Source organism: Myotis brandtii, unplaced genomic scaffold (genome assembly GCF_000412655.1).
Source record: "Myotis brandtii unplaced genomic scaffold, ASM41265v1 scaffold436, whole genome shotgun sequence".
NCBI lineage: Eukaryota > Metazoa > Chordata > Mammalia > Chiroptera > Vespertilionidae > Myotis > Myotis brandtii.
This window is the reverse complement of record NW_005366679.1, coordinates 3,201,621-3,221,187: the sequence shown is the minus strand read 5'-3', so window position 1 is coordinate 3,221,187 and position 19,567 is coordinate 3,201,621. Positions and strand designations below refer to the sequence as shown.

General features: G+C 40.9%; 1 protein-coding gene across 2 annotated transcripts in view; it reads right to left on the bottom strand.

The window, feature by feature from the left end:
• The window catches only part of KCNAB1 (potassium channel, voltage gated subfamily A regulatory beta subunit 1), a 323,567-nt gene that overhangs the window by 104,390 nt on the left and 199,610 nt on the right, over nt 1-19,567 (bottom strand). The gene's annotated exons all lie outside the window — the stretch shown is intronic.

The window sequence follows — 19,567 nt, the reverse complement described above, 5'->3', positions numbered from 1 at the left end:
ACAGACACAGGTTTGGATCCAAGTTTTGCTATCTCCTGGTTGCCGTGGGAATCTCATTCACCACATACAGGTTCCCTCTTCTGTAAAATGAGTTTCTACACTCTCCCTGAGAGAAGGAACACAGGAAACATTGTGGCCTTTCACTCTTCCCTCAACCAATGGAGGTGTTAGGGCGGCTCCTTCTTCTAATTTTACAAGAGGATGGAACTAGGGGAACCTGCTTAGCAGGATGCATTCTAACCCTGCTCATACCCTTCCTCTTCTTCCCTGCCTTTCCAGCTAACTGTGTCTCCGTTTCAACAGGAGGGCCAATGCCAGGCCTCTAGTATTTACAGACTTAGAGCCTTGGGCAGGGGTGAGAGAGGGAATCATGACCAAGGTCTAGTTCTATGTTTAGATCTTACCCTTTAGCTCCAGCCAGCCCACCTTCAGGTCACCTCATCTGAATCTTCAGTGCACACACCCCTCAAATTTGGAATACCAAGCTGTGGCTCCCCCTGCTCCCCTTCCTCCAAAAATACATTTTAATTCCCAAAGATTTGTTTCCCCTCTTCTTTGGCCTCTACAATCAGCAAATCTTGAAGAGCCTACTTCTGCACATCCCTGACCCCATCCTGGCTCCTTCACAGACACTACCAGGTCAGACTTTTATGACGAATGGCTTTTTACCTGTTCTGCTTCTAGATTCTCTCCTGTTCTTTCTCTGTTTATCTAACCCACCTTATCACCTTAATTGTATGTAGTAACTATTGTTCATGTCTTACTGCCTTTCCACAAGTACTGCAAAGTACTTGATGGTAGGATTCAAGCCTGGCTTATATTTGACTTCCTCATAACAATCTGCACCATGAGGTACAAATAAACATTTCATTGACTAAATTGAATGCTCAAATGAGTAAGTCTGAGAAGCCTTTCTTACCTCCTTGATGTAAACTTCCAGAGTTAGATATTATTTTACTCTTAATTCTTTTATGTTTAGATTGACTATTAAGATTTAATTGTCCTATTCAACATCATAGTATAATAAGGCATTACAAAATCAAAGGCATGCAGATTTTAAAAAGGAACAAATAAAACAGTCTCTTACTGCAGACAGCATGATTGTCTATCCAAAAAAATTCCAAAGATTTATGAAAAGCTCCTAGAGCTAATAAGCTAATTTAGTCCAGTTGAATGATATAAGGTCAATATATAAAAGTTAATTGTATTTGTAGCAATGAACAATTGGCATTTGGAATTCAAAAGAATATTATTTATAGTAGCACCCTAAAAATAAAACAGTTATTATTTAAAAATCTATCCAAATCTGGGCACTGTCTGTATGCCAAAAATTACAAAACATTGAAGAAAAAATGAAAGAGGACCTAATAAATGGAGAGAGATACCGTGTTCATGGATTGTAAGACTCAACATTGTTAAGATGTCAATTCCTCTCAATTTGATCTGTGGAGTAAATATAATCCCAATTCAAATCCTAGCAATGTTTCATAAATATCAGGGTGATTCTCAAATTTACATGGCAAGATGTAGGAATTGGAATACCCAAAACAATTTCAGAAAGAAGAACAAAATTAGAATGACCCTACCTGATGAATCACACTACCTGAATTCAAGATTTAATATAAAGTGAAAGTAATCAAGTCAGTGTGGTACTGTCAAAAGGAATGAACCGCATATAATGGAACAGAATAGAAGCTAAGTGGAACAGAATAGACACTAAGTGGAACAAAACAGACAAACCAGAAATAATGCCCCCACACAAGTGTAGTCAACTGATTTTTTTATAAAGGTGCAAAGACAATTCAATAAGAAAAATAGTCTTTTTAAGAAATGATTCTGGAACAAATGGGACAATTGTCTATATATATAAAAAATAAACCTTGATAAAAATCTCATAATTCATATAAAAATTAACTCAAATGGATCATAGATCTAAATGTAAAATTCAAAACTTCAAAACTTATGGGGAAAAAAATAGGAGAAAATCTGTGAGACTTTAGGTTTGGTAGGAAGCTTTAGAAATAGTACCAAAAAGCTGATCCATAAAAAATTTAAAAATTGTACTTCATAAAAATTTAAAACTTCGTTCTGCGAAAGATACTGTTAGGAGAATGAAAAGACAAGCTACAGATTGGAAGATAATACCTGCAAAAAAAAAAAAAACTAAAAGATGGCCAAAGTACTGAACAGACACTTCACCAAAGAAAATAGTTGGAGGGCAAATGAGCCATATGAAAAAATGCTCAACATCATTAGACATAAGGAAAAAACAAATTAAAACTATAATGAGATAGCACTACACACTTATTAGAATGGATAAGATTAAAAACAAAACCACAACCAAACACAATGCCAAGTACTGGCAAAGATGCAGAGCAAATGAGATTTCATATAGTGCTGGTGGAAATGCAAAATGGTACAGCCCACTTTAGAAAACATTTTGACAATTTCTTATAAAGTTAAACATACCCATACCATGTGACTCAACAATTCCACTTCTAGGGATTTACCCAAGTGAACTAAAAAGTTATGTTCACACAAACCACTATATGCAGCTTTACTTGTAATCACCAAAAACTGGAAACCACCTAGATGCCCGCATTATTCTAGGTGCTTTCACACATAATTCATGCATATAAAGGCCAACAGTCTTTCTAAGTAGACACTTTTGTGCTCATTTTATTCATGAGAAAGTGGAGGCTGAGAGAGGTTAAGTAACAGGCCAAGATCCCACCCATCTAGCACATGGCAGGCAGAAGTGGAATTCTTTCTGCGGTGGAAGTATGTGCTCCTTCCACTGTCTCATGCTGCCTTCACGTGACCTGCCTATCTGAAATGAGTCAACAGTTAGCTATTTCAAGAGAGACAGGCAGGGAGAGGGTCTCTGCCTGGCTTGGGCACACTTTGGAGGCCTAGAGATGAGAGAAAATGAATTTCTGTGGCTCTTGCTAGGCATCCAAATCCTCTTGATGTCTTTTATGGACTCCCCCCTCCACGCCCACCCCTAGCTGCAGCTTTCCACAGTCCCTCTGTGATTGATGCCATGGCAGCAGTGGGAGGTGGTGAACTGCCACTCATCTCACTCCTCTCCCAAGCAGCCTTCTTACAGAAACCACAGGGGGAAAAGTAGGCAGAAGGAAATGTACAGTTCACATTGTTTAAAATACACAGAACTGGATTGCATCATTTTTTGCTCTTTTGAAAAAAGGAAAAAAAATGAAGTCATTTGCGCTATCTGCTGATTGGCGATAGGATGACCAATGGGGCCTTGACAGACCATGTTCACCGCATGCCATAGGGGTGTGGGGTTAGGGGTTTGGAAAGGGGAATGGAAAGTTTGAAAGAGCTGAGGTAGCCTTCCCTGGAAAAGAAGGTTGGGTCAAGAGAAATTTTTGGAGTAATTCAATCCAACAAACACTTTGGAGCTCCTGTGGGCAAGGAGCTAAGGACATAAATCATTCTACAAAGTGGGTTACAGATTCACTCAGTGCATGTTTATGGAGCACCAGCTGTTGAGGCAGGCACTGTTTTAGGTTCTAGGACTACATCAAATTCCTGACCTCAGGAAGCTTACATTCTAGTGGCTGGCTCACAGTAAACAAGTAGGCACAGAAATAGCTTCAACAAATGTGAGGTGCTCTGAAAGTATGAAGCTGGAAGATGGTACAGATGAGGTGATCAGCAACAGCCCCTCTGAAGAGGTGACATCTGAGCAGGGACCTGAGCATGGGAAGGAGCAGCCTCGGAAAGATCTCGCAGAAGAAAGTTTAGGCAGAGAGATAAGCAAGGCCTGGAGGTGAGACAAGCTTGAGGAGCAGAAAGGAGGTGAGTGTGCTGGAGGCCACTGTGAGGAGGGGAACAGTACAAGATGAGGTGAGACAGAGAGATGGAAGCCAGGATTTACCAGACTGCTGACAAACAGCTCAACTGCTCTTTTCCTAGGCAGAGTTGTACAACCCTGGGGGCACATACGTCTCTTTCCCAACTGTAAGTCTCAGTGTTCCTGTTTCAGGTTCCCTTTTTCTCCTTTCTGTTCACCTTTCCTTTTCTAACGGTATTCTCTCTTGCTCCCTCTGATCTCAAGTGGCTCTAGTTCTCAGGCTTCATCTCTTTTCCCTTCAGCAAATTCTGTTCTCAGGAAAGTCAGAACAACTCATTCTCACTAAGGTGGAGATGGCCAACATGACCAAGTGTTGCCTGGCATGCAGAAGGAGGAATTAGCATGCTATGACTCCCAGGAATCAGGGAGAATGGCTCTTTGCATGTGTATCTGCTGGGAATGCTTTTCTTACACATTTTCACTCAAGACCCGGAAGCGCCCCCACGAAGACCTACTTACTTCTTCTACTGATTGCATTATTGGGTTCAGCCAATGGTTACTGATGTTACCAGACTCTTGTATATACATACAGGCAGTCTTCCTTTCTTTCTCTTTCTTGTCTTTCTTTTCTTTCTTTCTTTCTTTCTTTCTTTCTTTCTTTCTTCTTTCTTTCTTTTTTCTCTTTCCTTCCTTCTTTCTTTCCTTCTTTCTTTTTTCTTCCTTCCTTCCTTTTTCTTTCTTTCTTTCTTTCTTTCTTTCTTTCTTTCTTTCTTTCTTTCTTTCTTTCTTTCTTTCTTTCTTTCTCCCCCTCCTCCTCCTCCTCCTTCTTCTTCTTCTCCTTCTCTCTCTCTCTCTCTCTCTCTCTCTCTCTCTCTCTCTCAACTTCTAATTGGTTTTTTAGAGAGAGAAGAAAGGAGAGGGAGAGAAACATTGAAGTGAGAATGGAACATCAATTAGCTGCCTTCTGCATGCCCCCTATCAGGGATTGAGCCCACAACCTGGGCATGTGCCCTGAAAAAGAATGAAGCCAGCAACCTTTCAGTGCATGGGATGCTACTCAACCAACTGAGCCACACTGGTCAGGGCCAGGTAGTCATTCTTTTAAGAACTCCAGGATACACAAAGATTTTCCTGAGAGATCTCTTGCTATCTCACTGTGCATGGTTATTTAGAAAGAACAACTGTAGCATAGAGCAGAGAAAAAAAAATCCTGAATCTGGAAGTGGGTTAGGTGAATTTCAATCCTTCTTAACTAGAGACCATACGTGTTGGTTAACCCAGGTTGGGCTCTGATTATACCTGTTGCTTGGTGCACGATTATTCATGGGACCATCCCTCCTTTTACTTTCAAAAGTATCCTACTTGGGATGATAAATTATGTGGTCTCCCTAATCTAATCCAGGGTGACCTTGAGCCTTAGACTGGAGGGAAAATAGATTCCCTTTCTGCAGGAGACAGGAAGAGAGGAAAAAAATAAGTCAGAAGTGAGTGCCTAGGCTCACCCATTTCCACTTTCCCCCCAACCTGCCCACTGTGGTAAAACTGTCCAGAGGATAAGGAGAGATTAGCAGTAACCAGAGATGTCTGCAGGACTCTCAGGACAAACACTCACTCCTTAGGCCCAGGGTACCCAGGAGGATTCCAAGCTCTAAGGAGAAGCTTCACACTAACCTCATGTGGCTGGCAGTGGCCTGGAAGTTTCCTAAGCTTCCTGCCAGTCACTGACACCATTTGGGGAAGAAAGAAAGAAGAGGGAGAGAGATTCCCCGTGGCGAGTTTGATCCTTGAAATCAGAAGAGATAGAATTTGCTTTGAATGGGATGTTTTAGGTGCCCCCCTCACCTGACATCAGCAATAATGGAGACTTGAGAGAAAAATAAGATCAGTTATAGGAAACCAAGAAATGTCTTCCCCTCCACCCACATGTAAGTAGTAGGGGTTTAATATCATTCCATCTACACTCATATCCTCAGAGCTCAGCACAGGGCCAGGGGCAGGGTAGATCCTCAATAAACATTTGTTAAATGAAGACTTTAACTTCAAATCATGAAAAATTGCAACCAAACATAGACTATTATAGTATAATCCTGCAGAAATATTAAAACACTTTCTGAAATAATATTCATAGCTATAATTACCGTAACAGGGAGGGAAGAAAATCAACCAAGGAATTTAGAAAGTAATCTCTGTCAAGTACTGTGCTTTAGATAGTGTTCCATCTCCCCATGGTAACATACTATAAGCCAGTCTCTAATATTACAAGGTTTTAGCCTTCCTTTATGGCACTTTATATAGGCAATTGCCAGAAGCAAGCTAAAGGATCATAGCCTCCATTCATCTAACTCAGTTAAGGAATCTCCAGTGAACCAACCTTTACCAGTCGAACTGAACACATTTTGAATAATTATGGATCATTGCCTCTTCTGTCTGCAAAGGGAGAGAAAATAAACTCTAGATTTATCATTAAAATAGCAGATGTTGAAGGAATGCAAATTCAACTATTGAGACCCTAGTTATTTAACTCGGGGCAGTTTGATAATTACATAAAAATCCCTAAAATAAATATTTTCAATGAAAATACTGGTATGCCAAAAGTATATGTTTATATAGAGAGCTTGTGTGGAGTTTTTTTTTCTAAGTAAACAGAAAAATATATCTCTGAGATTAACTTGTAAATACATTATTTCTATTTTTAGAGATATTAAAGTCTGTTAGTATTTAATATTGGTCTCAAGGGATTATGAAACACTATGATTATTACATTTCTTCAGATGTTCCCACCCACAATACTCTTTCTTTTCTTTTTTAAAGTCAAACTGCAATTTGCTTTGTCAAACACTTTTCTAACTAATGTAAAAAATAAAGTTGAAAATCTTTGGGGAGACTTTGCCCTTTTCTCTTAATAGTGCCTTGCCAAGTAGTCATTATTTTATAAATGTCGAAAGGAACATGTTTTGGAATGAGCTTCAAATGTAATTTGGCTCATTTTGGAGAGAGTATTTTAAAAAAAACTGGCTGTATGCTTTTGTTGCTATTTTGTTAAACAGGCCAATTCCATTGGGTGTATGTGGCCTCGGTGTGGTGAATTATTAGCTGAAGGGAAAGTGAGTTCTAATCATTTAATCATGGAAATCTGGACTCAGACCTTCCTGGTAGCTTTCTGTGGATTAAATGAGTAAACTTGGACATGCATGGGTTAAAGCAGACTCATTTCAATGCCAAGATGCATCCTTCAGCTAAGTACCCTTAACTTGGATTTCACTATGTGCCTATAAAAATAGGGGGAGAGGGAAGGCAATCAAGACCCAATTCAGTGACTCATTAAGTGCATTTTCAATGTCTAAGGCTGTTTCAATCATAGAACATCAGATGCAGTGCTGCTGATAAATCCAATTTGCAGCTGGTTCACCCAGGATTTATCTGGTTGGCATATACATGTATTCTCAAAGTAGAACTTACATCTAAAAAGTGGCAAATAGAAAGTAGAATTAACATCTAAATAGTGGCCAATATACATAGTAGGAAAGAAGCCTTAGCAATGAAGGACACTTTCTGAATGATGCTCTGTTTTACGTTCTATTTCAGCTTGAGATCTTCCATTTATTTACAGGATGTCCTGTAATTTAATTCAAGATATTTTTAGAGAAGTGGTGAATGAATCTGAGGTCCTCCTGTTCAGACCTGAGGATTGGGCCACCTGCAAAGAAGAATTATATAAACCCCACAGAAAGGGAATATTCTTATCAGGAAACCTTAAAGATCAATAAGTTCCTTCTGTCCAGTCATCCATGGAGGATCTATTGAGTAGCCCTGGGGTATCTCTGTGTCTAGAGGAACAGAGGGAAGAATGACAATAAGTAGACAAGAATCTGTCTAAAGCAATGGTGAGTTTACAACAAGGCTAAGTAGGAGGTAGGTGGGAACAGAGAGGTGAGTGAGGACCTCTGCTTTCTGGTGTTTGAAAGAAGCTTCCCAGGAAAAAAAGGATCTGAGCTAAGAATTGAAGGGAGATGAGGTGTTCACCAGGTAAAAAAGTGGAGGAAGGTGTTCCAAACAGAGGAACCAGTTTGAGTGAAGAGACACACCTAAACAAGAAGGTACATGGTATGGTGAACAGATGGACAGTGGGTCAATTTACAGCTGGGGATCCTGAGACAGAAAGATCGATTGGGACTAGTGTAAGAAAGGCTTGAATGCCATGGTTCATGAATTTGAAATGTAACTTGTGTGTAATGTAGAGCTACCGGAGTATTTAAGCAAGGACAAAATATCATCCAATCTGCATTGCGGAAAGATACTGACAGCAGTGTGGAGGGTGGATTGAGGAGGCAGTGATTGGAGAGGGGGAGATCAATCAGTAGGGGGGTTCAGTAGTCTAAAGAAAAACGTATCAGTCTAAATTAGAGCAGCTGTCTTTGATTGACAAGAGGTTTATAAAGGACCTGGGGTACAACAGCTGTTAACTTTGCAGACTGCAGTTTTATAGTCTCTAAATACATTGCTGGTGTTCTTTGCGAATGAAGGGAGACCAGACCAGGAAACAATCTCAGGAAATTTAAACATTTTTCAGCACTCACATCAAACCTTTATAAATCTTTTCTCCTTCTTTCTCTGTCACTGACAGTTAACATATTTTCCTCCCTAGGGGGCATTGAAATCACATTTGGGAACCATGTGAAGAATTAATTATGGTTGGCCTTAACTCTCAGGTGCTTGGAACTGTGGCTGCCACAGAGGGGCTGCCCTTATGATGTAGGCTCATGAGGAGTGTGGTGTGGCCTCTGTGGGGTGTAGAGAGTAACAGTGCCAGTAACAGAGCAGGATGATGGAGGCCAAGAGCCTGAAGGAAGAGTTATGGTTGAGAAAGTGGTGCAGTAATATGATATGGCTGCAGAAGTGGATGGTTGCAGACTGTTTTACAGTTGAATGATTTTTATGTTTTAGCTTTTTGTGATGAAAAATCTTCCAGTGATAAGGCCTGCCCACTTGCTAAATCTTGCTCTGTGGTCTGCCCTTTCTAGGTAGATTCTATTCACTGAGAGTGGCTCTGCCATGGTTGTGCCCAGCACCCTGTTCAGTATGCATGACCAACTCTAGGCAATCCAGGCATATCTTTGCGGCAGCCATTAACTCATATGTGTGTTGGCAGGACTCAGATAGCAGACACAGCTCTTCCTCTGCATGACATTGCTGTTCCCTGTCATTATCAGCTGCCTGTAGTGTAATTTAGTTTCTCCAGTCCATATTTTGTCTTCACAGGAAGACTGAAAACTCCTTGCAAAGAACAATCCTATCTTAGGAGTTCTCAGACTAGTAGAGCCTCCCCACATGTTTGGTGAGAGAGCTGTTATGTAGGCTCCCTGAAAATCCTCAAGATGGGCCAGGTTCCATATACCTCATCCTACCCCCCCATCTCTTTACCAAACCTTCAGCTGCATCCTGGAATGAAAAGCCAGATTGCTTCTGCAAAGAACTTTTCCCATGACTTTCATGGGCAGCCATTCCATATAGCACACCTAACACTGAAACACCGGGCAGATTGTGAGCTCCTTGTAAGCCAGCAGCCTCTGAGTGCTTCTTGCATTTATTAGCAAGAGGGAAAGTTCGGAATGCTAGTGCACCCTTTACATCCAAGAAAATAATTATGGATGGCATGAGTCTAAGTGAAGTAAGAAATTCATCTCCCAAATGTCCCCTTAGATCCCGACAGAGTCAATGTGCACAGGGAGAGAGGCACTGAAGAGAGACAGCATGGTGGGCAGGAGGCTGGTGGGAAATAAAAAGGCCTTGGGTGGGGGGGGCGCTGGGTGGCAGAGGGAAAGGGGGGTGGGGGAACATCTGTAATACTGTCAACAATTAAAAAAAAAGAATCTATCTAATTTAAAAAAGCAACCCTGAGCACGCATATGGGTCCTGGGTGGCCAGGGTGGCTTCCTCAGTGTTGTGGGGCAGTAGTCTCCAAAATGCATGTTTGTGCCCATAAGACAGCCCACGGCAGTGTGGGAAGAAATATTAGAAGTATTTATATTTGCATTTTTAAATCCTTTCTTTTGAAAGTGTCTACTTTTTGTATATTTTATAATTACTATGATATTAGCACAGCAGTGCATGCTTTAAAAATAAATACTTGTTTACTGGAGGTAGGCACTCAATGAAAGCTACGGGGGAAAAACAGCTTTACAATAAAGATCTTATTTTCAAAGGCTTACATTCTAGTTAGGGGGCTAAAAATACATCTATATATAAACATACACTCAGTAGTTGTTTTTCCCTAGGTACACATACACACACACACACACACACACACACACACACACACACACACACACACGGTAATAGTTCTCAAGATCAGACGTAGAAGAAGGAGTGAGTAGAATGGAAGTAAAGAACAAAGAGCAACCCTCTTCCCCAGATGGTGTTTGGGGGTTGAGGCTGTTATTCTCGTGAGCATGGGATTCTTAATATACCAGAGGGAAGGAGTTTCTAACGTTCCTACAGAAGGAAATGGGAAGGAAACAGACATCTTCACACAGGCTGCCAGGAGCCAAGCCATTACTGCTCCCCAGGAGGTGGGGAGCATCCTTCTAAAGCAGAAGAGAAAGGCATGGAACATTTATAATTTCATTTTTTTTCACAAAGGCAGCTTGGCTTCCCATGTGAACTGTTCCCAGAGCTTTCTTCAAGTTAGTGTAATCTAAACACATAGACAATTCAGGAGTGTGCAGAGTAAAGAAAGTCAAATATGCCCAGTAGGTATCTAGGTACTCATGATTCTCTCTACAGAGAATGTGTGTCCAACTCTTTACAGACACTATTTCCTTTACTTCCCATAAATAACAAGTGTGAGTGGTCTCTCTCCCATTTATTAGAGGAGTACACTGAGTCCCAGAGAGTTTCGGTGACTAATGCATGGTCTCTCAGCTAGCAGTGTTCAGGTGGGAATTCCAGCTAACCCTGCTCCGCTTTACCAGGCCACACAGCTTTCCAGTGCTCTGTAAAACAATGCCTAGCTTCTGATTATCCACGGGGTTCTGGTAGCCAAAGTATATTAATTCTCTTGCCTCAAGGCACAGTGGTAAGTCCTACTCCGCAGCCCAATATTTTTACATGTACAAATCAATATATTCTAGTAAATACCACCAGATCAGCAGCCAGGAGTCATCCCAAATGTTTGTTAATTCTACCATATGTGTTTGACTGTGTCATTACGTCGCCTGTCCTAATTAAGATGAAAGAAATCTGAATTGAAGTAACTGGTTATGTGAATGCCAGAGCCACTAAAATAGAATCCCCAGGGACCTCAGGCTTCCCAGCCCCAACGCTGCTCATATAAATTTCCTGAGTGATTACATGGCTGCTGTCCATCCCCACGTTTAGAATAATTAATTGTCACTGAAAATGTTGGAAAATGAATATTGCTATTAAATATATACCCAGGCAGATAAGGCTTACCCAGAAAACCTGGGGCTATAGAAATCATGTTTTATTAAATTGTGTATTTGCCAGAAAGCTTTAGGACCCCCCCCCCCCCCCGCCCCAATAATGTTCTTTTGGTCTTGTAGCTGTTGGGAGGGCTTGGGGTCAGGGTTGCAGAGAGGAATAAGTAGAAATATTGAATATTGTATCTGTTTGATTGATTTAGATGTGCCATGGATTGAGCTCTTTGGTAAATGAGGCCACATATAAGCAAATATTGGTGAGAAATGTCTGCCTCGCCTGCTGGAAAAGATGCATTTTAAGTATCAAAGAATGGGAGTGGCTGTCCCGCTCTCAATATCAATATTTTGAATTTTAATTTTCCAGTTTTGTGGTTTTTAAACAAAATTAAGCAAAAGAACATTTCTAACTTCTTTTTAGAACTTGCATAATCTACATGTTGAAATAGGTCCATCTGAGTTAGCTCCACCTGCCTGCAAACAGCAAGGTTAGTGCTAACTAGGCATGAAAAATTACATAGGACCAATATATGCATTGGAATGACTAGCTCTCTCTCTAGAGAAAAACAAAACAAGCCCTGTTCAAATGGGAAATGTTCTTCAGCCCTTCAAAGTCATTAAAACAAAAGAGAAAAACAAAACAAGCCCTGTTCAAATGGGAAATGTCCTTCAAAGTCATTAAAACAAGGTTTACCTGGCCAGGTAGTTTCACCAGAACCTTCTGGGTTCACTGTGTTGTTTAACCTTCTCAATAATAGTCATCAGCACACTGCCCCTAATTGTGAGGTAATAATACTTTAGCTTGGTTTCACTATCTTTTTTAAAAAAAACGTTTCTATTGAGTAAGTTTATTGGGGTGACAATGGTTAATGACATTATGAAAGTTTCAAGTGTACAATTCTATAACACATCATTTGTACACTGCGTTTTGTGTTCACCACCCAGAGTCTAGTCTCCCCCCTTCACCATAAATTGGACTCCCTTTACCCTCTTCATTCTTTTCCTAATCCCTTTCTCCTCTGGTAACCACCCTTCTGTTGTGTCTTTGAGTTTGTCTGTTTGTTTTGTTCATCTGTTGCTATTTTATGTCCCATACATGAGCGAAAGCCTATGGTTCTTGCCCTTTTCCATCTGACTTATTTCATTTAGCGCGATATTCTTAAGATCTATCCACGTTGTCGCAAATGACAGTATTTCAGCCTTGCTATTGGCTGAGTTTGACCATCCTTTAAAAGCACCAACCTTGGGCAGGACTTGAGGTCTCAGTCTCTTCACAGTTACTAGTCTGCCTGCTCTCACAGACCATGCACACCATTGGCAGTATACCTATGTATTCAAACCTGGAAAGAGAGAGCGTCCTAAAATGATACATTCTGCTTTGGGAACATTTACCTTCAATCCACAACCTATTCTTTTCTTAGGCGAAAGAAAAAAGAATTGCAACCCCAGCTTCCTTTTGCAAATGCTTAAAATCCTTGGCCTTCACAAATGAAAACGCCCAGCTTTGGGACTACAAGTCAAGTGCGTCTGGAAACGTATTGATTAAGGACACAGAGAGAAACACCAGGCATTTGTCTTGGTAAATGAAAACTGGGCTGGGGCGAGCATTTGTATCTGGAAAGAATGAGCACTCTTAGGATTAAAGAATGCAAGTCCATTACTGCAACATTTTGAACAAAGAAGCTTAAGAAGACTAATTTAGGGACGTTTTACTGTATATCATATGAATAGAATGGCAGAATACTAACAAGAGCTTGCATGTAAAATAGCTCACAAATTGTCGTCTTCGCTTATTTAAGAGTATTTCAATGTCTGCAGTGAGCAGCACTCAATAACACTCGATGACTGACACATAATTATTAAGTTCATTTATATCCTGGGCCATTTCCAAGTTTCACTGAACCCTGGAACAGGAACTCCCACTGTGTTCTTTCTGGGACTTGAAGAGAACAGAAGAAAGCTGATAAAAAAAAATAGGCAAAACTGGAAATTAATTGGTAGTTGCAAGGATTAGTGCAAAGACGGTGCTGAACAGCTTCATGGTATCTACATGAGGCAAACATGTGGAATTCCTCTATGAGGTCTGGCCACAAACATTCTTCTTTTTCTTTCCTTTCTAGCCTCGAAGGGCTGGCCTTCACCATGTTCAGAAAAGGGTGCTGAACAGCTTCATGGTATCTACATGAGGCAAACGTGTGGAATTCCTCTATGAGGTCTGGCAACAAACATTCTTCTTTTTCTTTCTAGCCTCGCAGGGCTGGCCTTCACCATGTTCAGAAAATGAGCGAAGGTGACAAATGGTTGAGGAGGCAGCTTCCTCCCTTGCACAAGTCAGCTGAGAAAGAAGTTTCTCTTCACCCCTCCTCTGCCCGGAATCAACATGGTGTGATATCCTGGAGGGCCAAACGCCTCCGGAGCTTTTTGTTCCTCAGTCCAACTTCCTCCGCCACTTCTGGTCCTTCCCTTTGAAAATAGACTTCACTGCTGTGGGCTCATTTTTAGAACGTGGCAGAGTCAGCATTTGTCTTATTCTAGCTCCCTCACTACTACGAGGGATGGATCCGGCCTCCAACACGAGTCATCCAATTCCTGGGCTTGTGCTCTCTCCCTAAGCTTTGGTGTCACACACTCTCAGCTGGTGACAGAAAGGTATTAAAGATTCCAAAAAAGCCTTTTCTCTTTAGCATCCTCTTCCCGGTGCTACTGTGGTAACCATGTTCAGCTTGGCAATTTAAGGTCCCAATTTGTGCAGATGAATAGATTAATCACATATTCCTTAACTAGATCAAGCTATCTTTTGAACTTCCCTGCAACCATCCCTAGAATGAGGGAATGGAGGGAGAAGTAAGACCTCACCACTGATTGTCCCACATTGGTTGTTATTATTTAACTCATGAGTATTTATTGAGGGAGTTAGTGTCCTCTGCTGTACCACGCAAGGATGGGAAGCTTATTCCTTACATTTCAAAGGTGGCTCCAAAGGGGCAAGATGTGCAGAGGGGCTTGGAATGATTATTACAGAAAAGCAATTAATTATTACAGAAAAGGAGGGAATGAAATGCTTAGAGGTGCAGTGTGGTTGCCGGGGGGCCATGAGGAAGGTAGTGGAGGCTGGATTAGTAAGAGGAAGGTCCACAGAAGAGAAGGGACCTGGCAGTAAAGTGAGATTTGAGCTGCTATGGGGCGAGAAGGAGGGCATCCCTGGAGAGAGGATGAGGCAGCAAAGGTGTGGAAGTGAAGATGAACAGGGTGTGGGATTGTCTGAGGAATGGGATGTACCTAAGAGACAGATACTTCAAAGAGACTACAGAGTTATGTCTTATTAAAAACAAGTTCAAGTAGTTTTGGCAGATGAACTATTCTGAGGTAACTGTAGGGCCCCCTAAGAGAACCACTATTAACAATCGCCACGACTAGCCCACGCTAGTTACATTGGGGAAAAGATGTCATAATGTTGCCTACAGAGTGTTATGTGCAACCTAGGCTTATACTTTAATCATCATTCGAGCTTAAGAGTAATGGGACAATTGTAACTAGGTTAATTGGAACATAGGCAATATGTCCAAGATATGCATAGTTCAGTACAACAGCCACTAGCCACATGTGGCTATCAACCACTTACCATGTGGCTACTCCAAAATGATAAAATACATATCAAATTTCAAAGACCTCATATAAAATATATATATCCTTAATAATTTTATACGGTTTCCATGTTGAAATGCTGTTTTGGATATATTGGGTTACATAAAACATTTTTAAAAAAAATTTTTTTTAAAAAGTTTAGTCTTGTCCATTCAGATGAGTGCCATCTATTTTGAAGCAGTCTCCTTGGGAGTCTAAACACTAATTCCCACAATCCTGCCTATTGTGGGCCAGTCCCGGAACTCTTTTGTGTTTGTGTATGTGTGGCAGGGGGGTGGGGAGGGTTCTTCCAATTCCTTCCCATGTCTTTCCAACCCTGACATAAATCTCCAAGTATTTCCAACAGAGTTTTATTTTTTTTAAATAGGAAGCTAAAAATAATGAGGTCTGTTTTTCCTATACTTTACCATCCCCTTCATAATTATTTGTTTATATTATCATCCATACATGATTTTTAAAAATCTTTGCAAAATAGGAATAGAAGGGGAACTTCCCTAATTTGAAAAAGGGCATCTCAAAAATTCTACAGCAAATATTATATACTTATCAGTGAAATGTTGAAAGCTTTCCCTTTGATATTGGGAAGCAGAAAATGATGCTCATTATTATGATAATATTCAACATTGTATTAACTGTACCAGTACAGTAAAACTAGAAATACATGCATAAGGATCAGAAATGAGCAAATGAATGATAACCTTGAACCCAGAAATAGAGGCAAGTCTCTCTAAAACAGGAGACTACTGAGTCTGTTTGACTTAAAACCTCCCTTTTACAATGGGACACAAATTCTAGCTAGATTTTTTTTAAAATTGTTTTTGGGAGAATTAATGCTTTTATCAAATACTTGTTTGTTGAGTACCTGCTCTAAGCCCTGAGGAGACAACAATGAAGAAGGCAAAGGCCCTTTTCATTTTGTTGGAGAGACTGACAATAAACAACTAATCAGATAAATATAGCATATCATTTCAAATAACAAGTCAGTGAAGTGGGCTAGGGGTAGGAGAGAGGCTAGATGGACTGGTGGATGGGAAATCCTTTCGGAGGAGGTAAAAATGAGCAGTGACCTGAAAGGGAATTCACATTGAATAGCAAGAACACTACAGGCCTTTCCTCTAAACTAATTAATTATTCCTTATGACAATAATGTGCACAGCTTTTAATAACAAAACACCTGTTGACAAGCTATATTTATTTCTGAAGATCACAAAGATTCTCCTTTTAATTATTTGTAAGTTATTGTGCACATGCCAGCTACAAAGGCTGAGATACTATTAATAATTATTATCAACTAGAGGCCCGGTGCACGAAAATTCATGCACTCAGGGGGGTCCCTCAGCCCTGTGCCCTCTCATAGTCTGGGAGCCTTCGGGGAATGTCCAACTGACAGCTTCCCAGGGCCTAAGCCGCAGTCTGGCCTCCCTCTGCGGGAGGCGACCAATGGGGGACGGCACCAGCTGGCAATTGGCTGGCGCCGCCCGCTCACTGGCCCCGCCCCCTGCCAACTGGTTGTTCCGCTGTTCGGTCGACTTGCATATTAGGCTTTTATTATATAAGATGTGGAGCTCTTTTTTTTCCCCATATGCCATCCCCCCATCTCAGTCACATGCCTTTTAGAAAAAGGAAAATGCTGTTGGGGCTACTTCACTCTTGAGGAGCTCAGGAGTAAAAATGACTTGGTTGGTCAATATCCTAGGTAGGGCTAGAACTCTGTTCCATTAGAATGAATCATCTTTATACTTAGTTCAACCCTCCATCCCCTCCCCACCCCATAGGTGTTAGGATGTGCCTAGAATCCTTGTTCTTTGGCTGGCAATTCTCCTCCAGCATCTTGTAGAGCTGTTAACCCAGTACTGTTCTGTTAGTTTTCTTAAAGCAACAAAATTTGTTCCCCAAAAGCTTCTCTTTTCTCAGTTCTGTTAAATTTTCCAAAATTATAGGACAAAGAAATTATAAAATATAAAAGGAAAAATTCTATCAACCAGCTAGGGAAGCGAATGAAGGTAACATTAATTATCACTATACTGGGTTAGGAATTGATCACATCAAATTTAATTGAATCTTTGATGTAGATACTACTATCTATATGATATAGATATGATTAGGAAATGAGGCCAGATTGGTGAAGGTTAAGTAACCTGCCCAAGGCAGCAGCAGTAGAAAATTACAGGACAGAGATTTCAAAGTGGGTACTGAGGTTCTAATTGAATTCCAGTGGTTATTTCTTGCCACTCTACTACATTTTCTTTTTGACCTTTAGTAATTGCTGTCTCCAAATGGCTATTCCCATTTTCTGTATTTCTTAAGAAAAGGTGAAAATATCTTATTTTCAAGACAGAGCCCCCAAACCCCCTCCCATGAGTATTGGAGACTGAACCACAAATCCAAATTGGAGGTCTGACCTAATGCCATTCTCCAGCATCAGACATTTACAGATTGCTCTTGTTTTGGAAAAGCTGGCAACTGCGGGGTGTGGAGAAAGCATTTTTGATACCGTAGAAAGAAAAATGGAGTTTCTTATCTGCTAAAGGAAAGAGTTTAATCACCACCCCCCTTTTTTAAAGAGTACAAGGTAATCAAATAGTCCCGTGATATAAAAGCTTTCATTTTATAGACATGTTCATCTGAAAGAATCATGAGCATGCTGCCTTAAAAAATCTGCAGTTGTTTGTTTTTTAAGTGAAGGGATGCTTGGACTGCTAAAATGTGGCCTCTTCTATACACAGCTGACAGCCCAGCGTTCCTGCCTCTCCATTTTTGTGCACCTGCAATCCCGCCACTGGTCTAGCCATCAGTCTTAGGGTGGCCTGGGGCACAGTGCCAGCAACAGCCTCTACCAGAGACTTCTGATCTCAACCAGAGCTGCTTTCACAGCCTTGGAGAAAGCCCTTTCATTTTTAGGCAGAAAAAATATGCAAATGCCTACTCCCCGTTGTGTGATGGATGTTGTCTTTGCTTACATTTGATTTGGCCAGGAGCCATGTAGTTGGCCCCAAAGAGGATTTGTCCGTGTAGACCAGGAATCAACAATCTTTTTCTATAAATATTTTAGGTTCTGAGGACCATATGGTCTCTGTCATAACTATTTAACTCTGTCCTTGTAGTATGAAAGCAACCATAGACAATATGTAAATCAATGGGCATGGCTGTGTTCCAATAAAACTTCATTTGCAAAGGGGATGATGGCCTGGTTTTAGACCACTGGCTATAGTTTGCTAAACTCTGGTAGGGAATGATAATTTCCCCAAGCTTATAAACTGGTTCTCAATCTGTGGCCCTCAGATCAACTATACCAGCTTATCCTCTGTTAGGAATACAAATGATCAAACTTTTTAAGAAAATCATCTGGTAGGCTTTCTACACAGAATGTCAGGTTCCAATCCCAGTGTTTCGGATTCTGAAGGTCTATGGTGGGGCCTGCAAATTTGCTTTTCTCAGAAGTTCCCAGAAAGTATGGATGATCCAGGTCCAAGGTCACACTTTGAGAGCCCACTGTGATAAATACATGTCTTCCTATACATGGGATCTGGGGACAAAGGCATGTGGTCATAAGAATGCAGTGGTGGCAGGGGCTAGAGCAGTGATGGCGAACCTATGACACGCGTGTCAGAGGTGACATTGGTACTCATTTTTGGGGTTGATTTTTTCTTTGTTAAATGGCATTTAAATATATAAAATAAATATCAAAATATAAATCTTTGTTTTACTATGGTTGCAAATATCAAAAAATTTCTATATGTGACACGGCACCAGAGTTAAGTTAGGGTTTTTCAAAATGCTGACATGCCGAGCTCAAAAGGTTCACCATCACTGGGCTAGAGCAACAGGAATAGGTGGGAGATTCAGATCTGCCTCCTATAATCTACTCCTTGTTGGGATGAGGGTAGGAAGTCAAACAAATAGTGTTTGTTGTATGTCACACTTTTTTCTATACATTTTTGCCTCTAGGTGCTCCTACCCCTCAGATGCCACAATTTGCTGCTGGCAGAATAAAATCTAGGTGATAAATCTACTTATATGTACATGTTATCCCATTCCAAGGGAGATTTCAATATAATGAAAGTTTTGTGGGAAGAACCAAACTTAATCCAAAAGAAGAAATAGTAGAATTTCTTATGTTGTGGTTCCTATGCCAGAGTGAATATATAAAACAAGAAGCCTTTCCCAGCATTGCTCAAACCTTATTCAATGCACCAGGACTCTGCCTCCCACCTGGGCCATCCCAGTCTCCAGAAATGACCTCCCTTTCCTTCCTTCCTTTCCACTCATTGTATTTGACATCTCATTTCTCCTTTCTTCCTAATTCTGTTTCCCTGGAAGTGGATTTTTTCCTTTTGCAACCCTCTTTCCTTTTGTGCATTGCTCTAAGGCAAAGTATTTCAAAAACAACCTTTGCTTTGGGACCCATGCATACTGGGAGTTAAAAGAGGGAGGATCCCCTGGCTGGTGTGGCTCAGTTGGTTGAGCATCATTCTATGCACTGCGAGCTCGCCGGTTTGATTCCTAGCCAGGGCACATGCCCGGTTGTGGGTTTGGTCCTTGGAGGCAGCCGATCAATATTCTGCTCTCACATTGATGTTTCTATCTCTCTCTCTCTCCCTCTCCCTTCTTCTCTCTCTGAAAATCAATAAGGAAGGAAGGAAGAAAGGAAGGAAGGAAGGAAGGA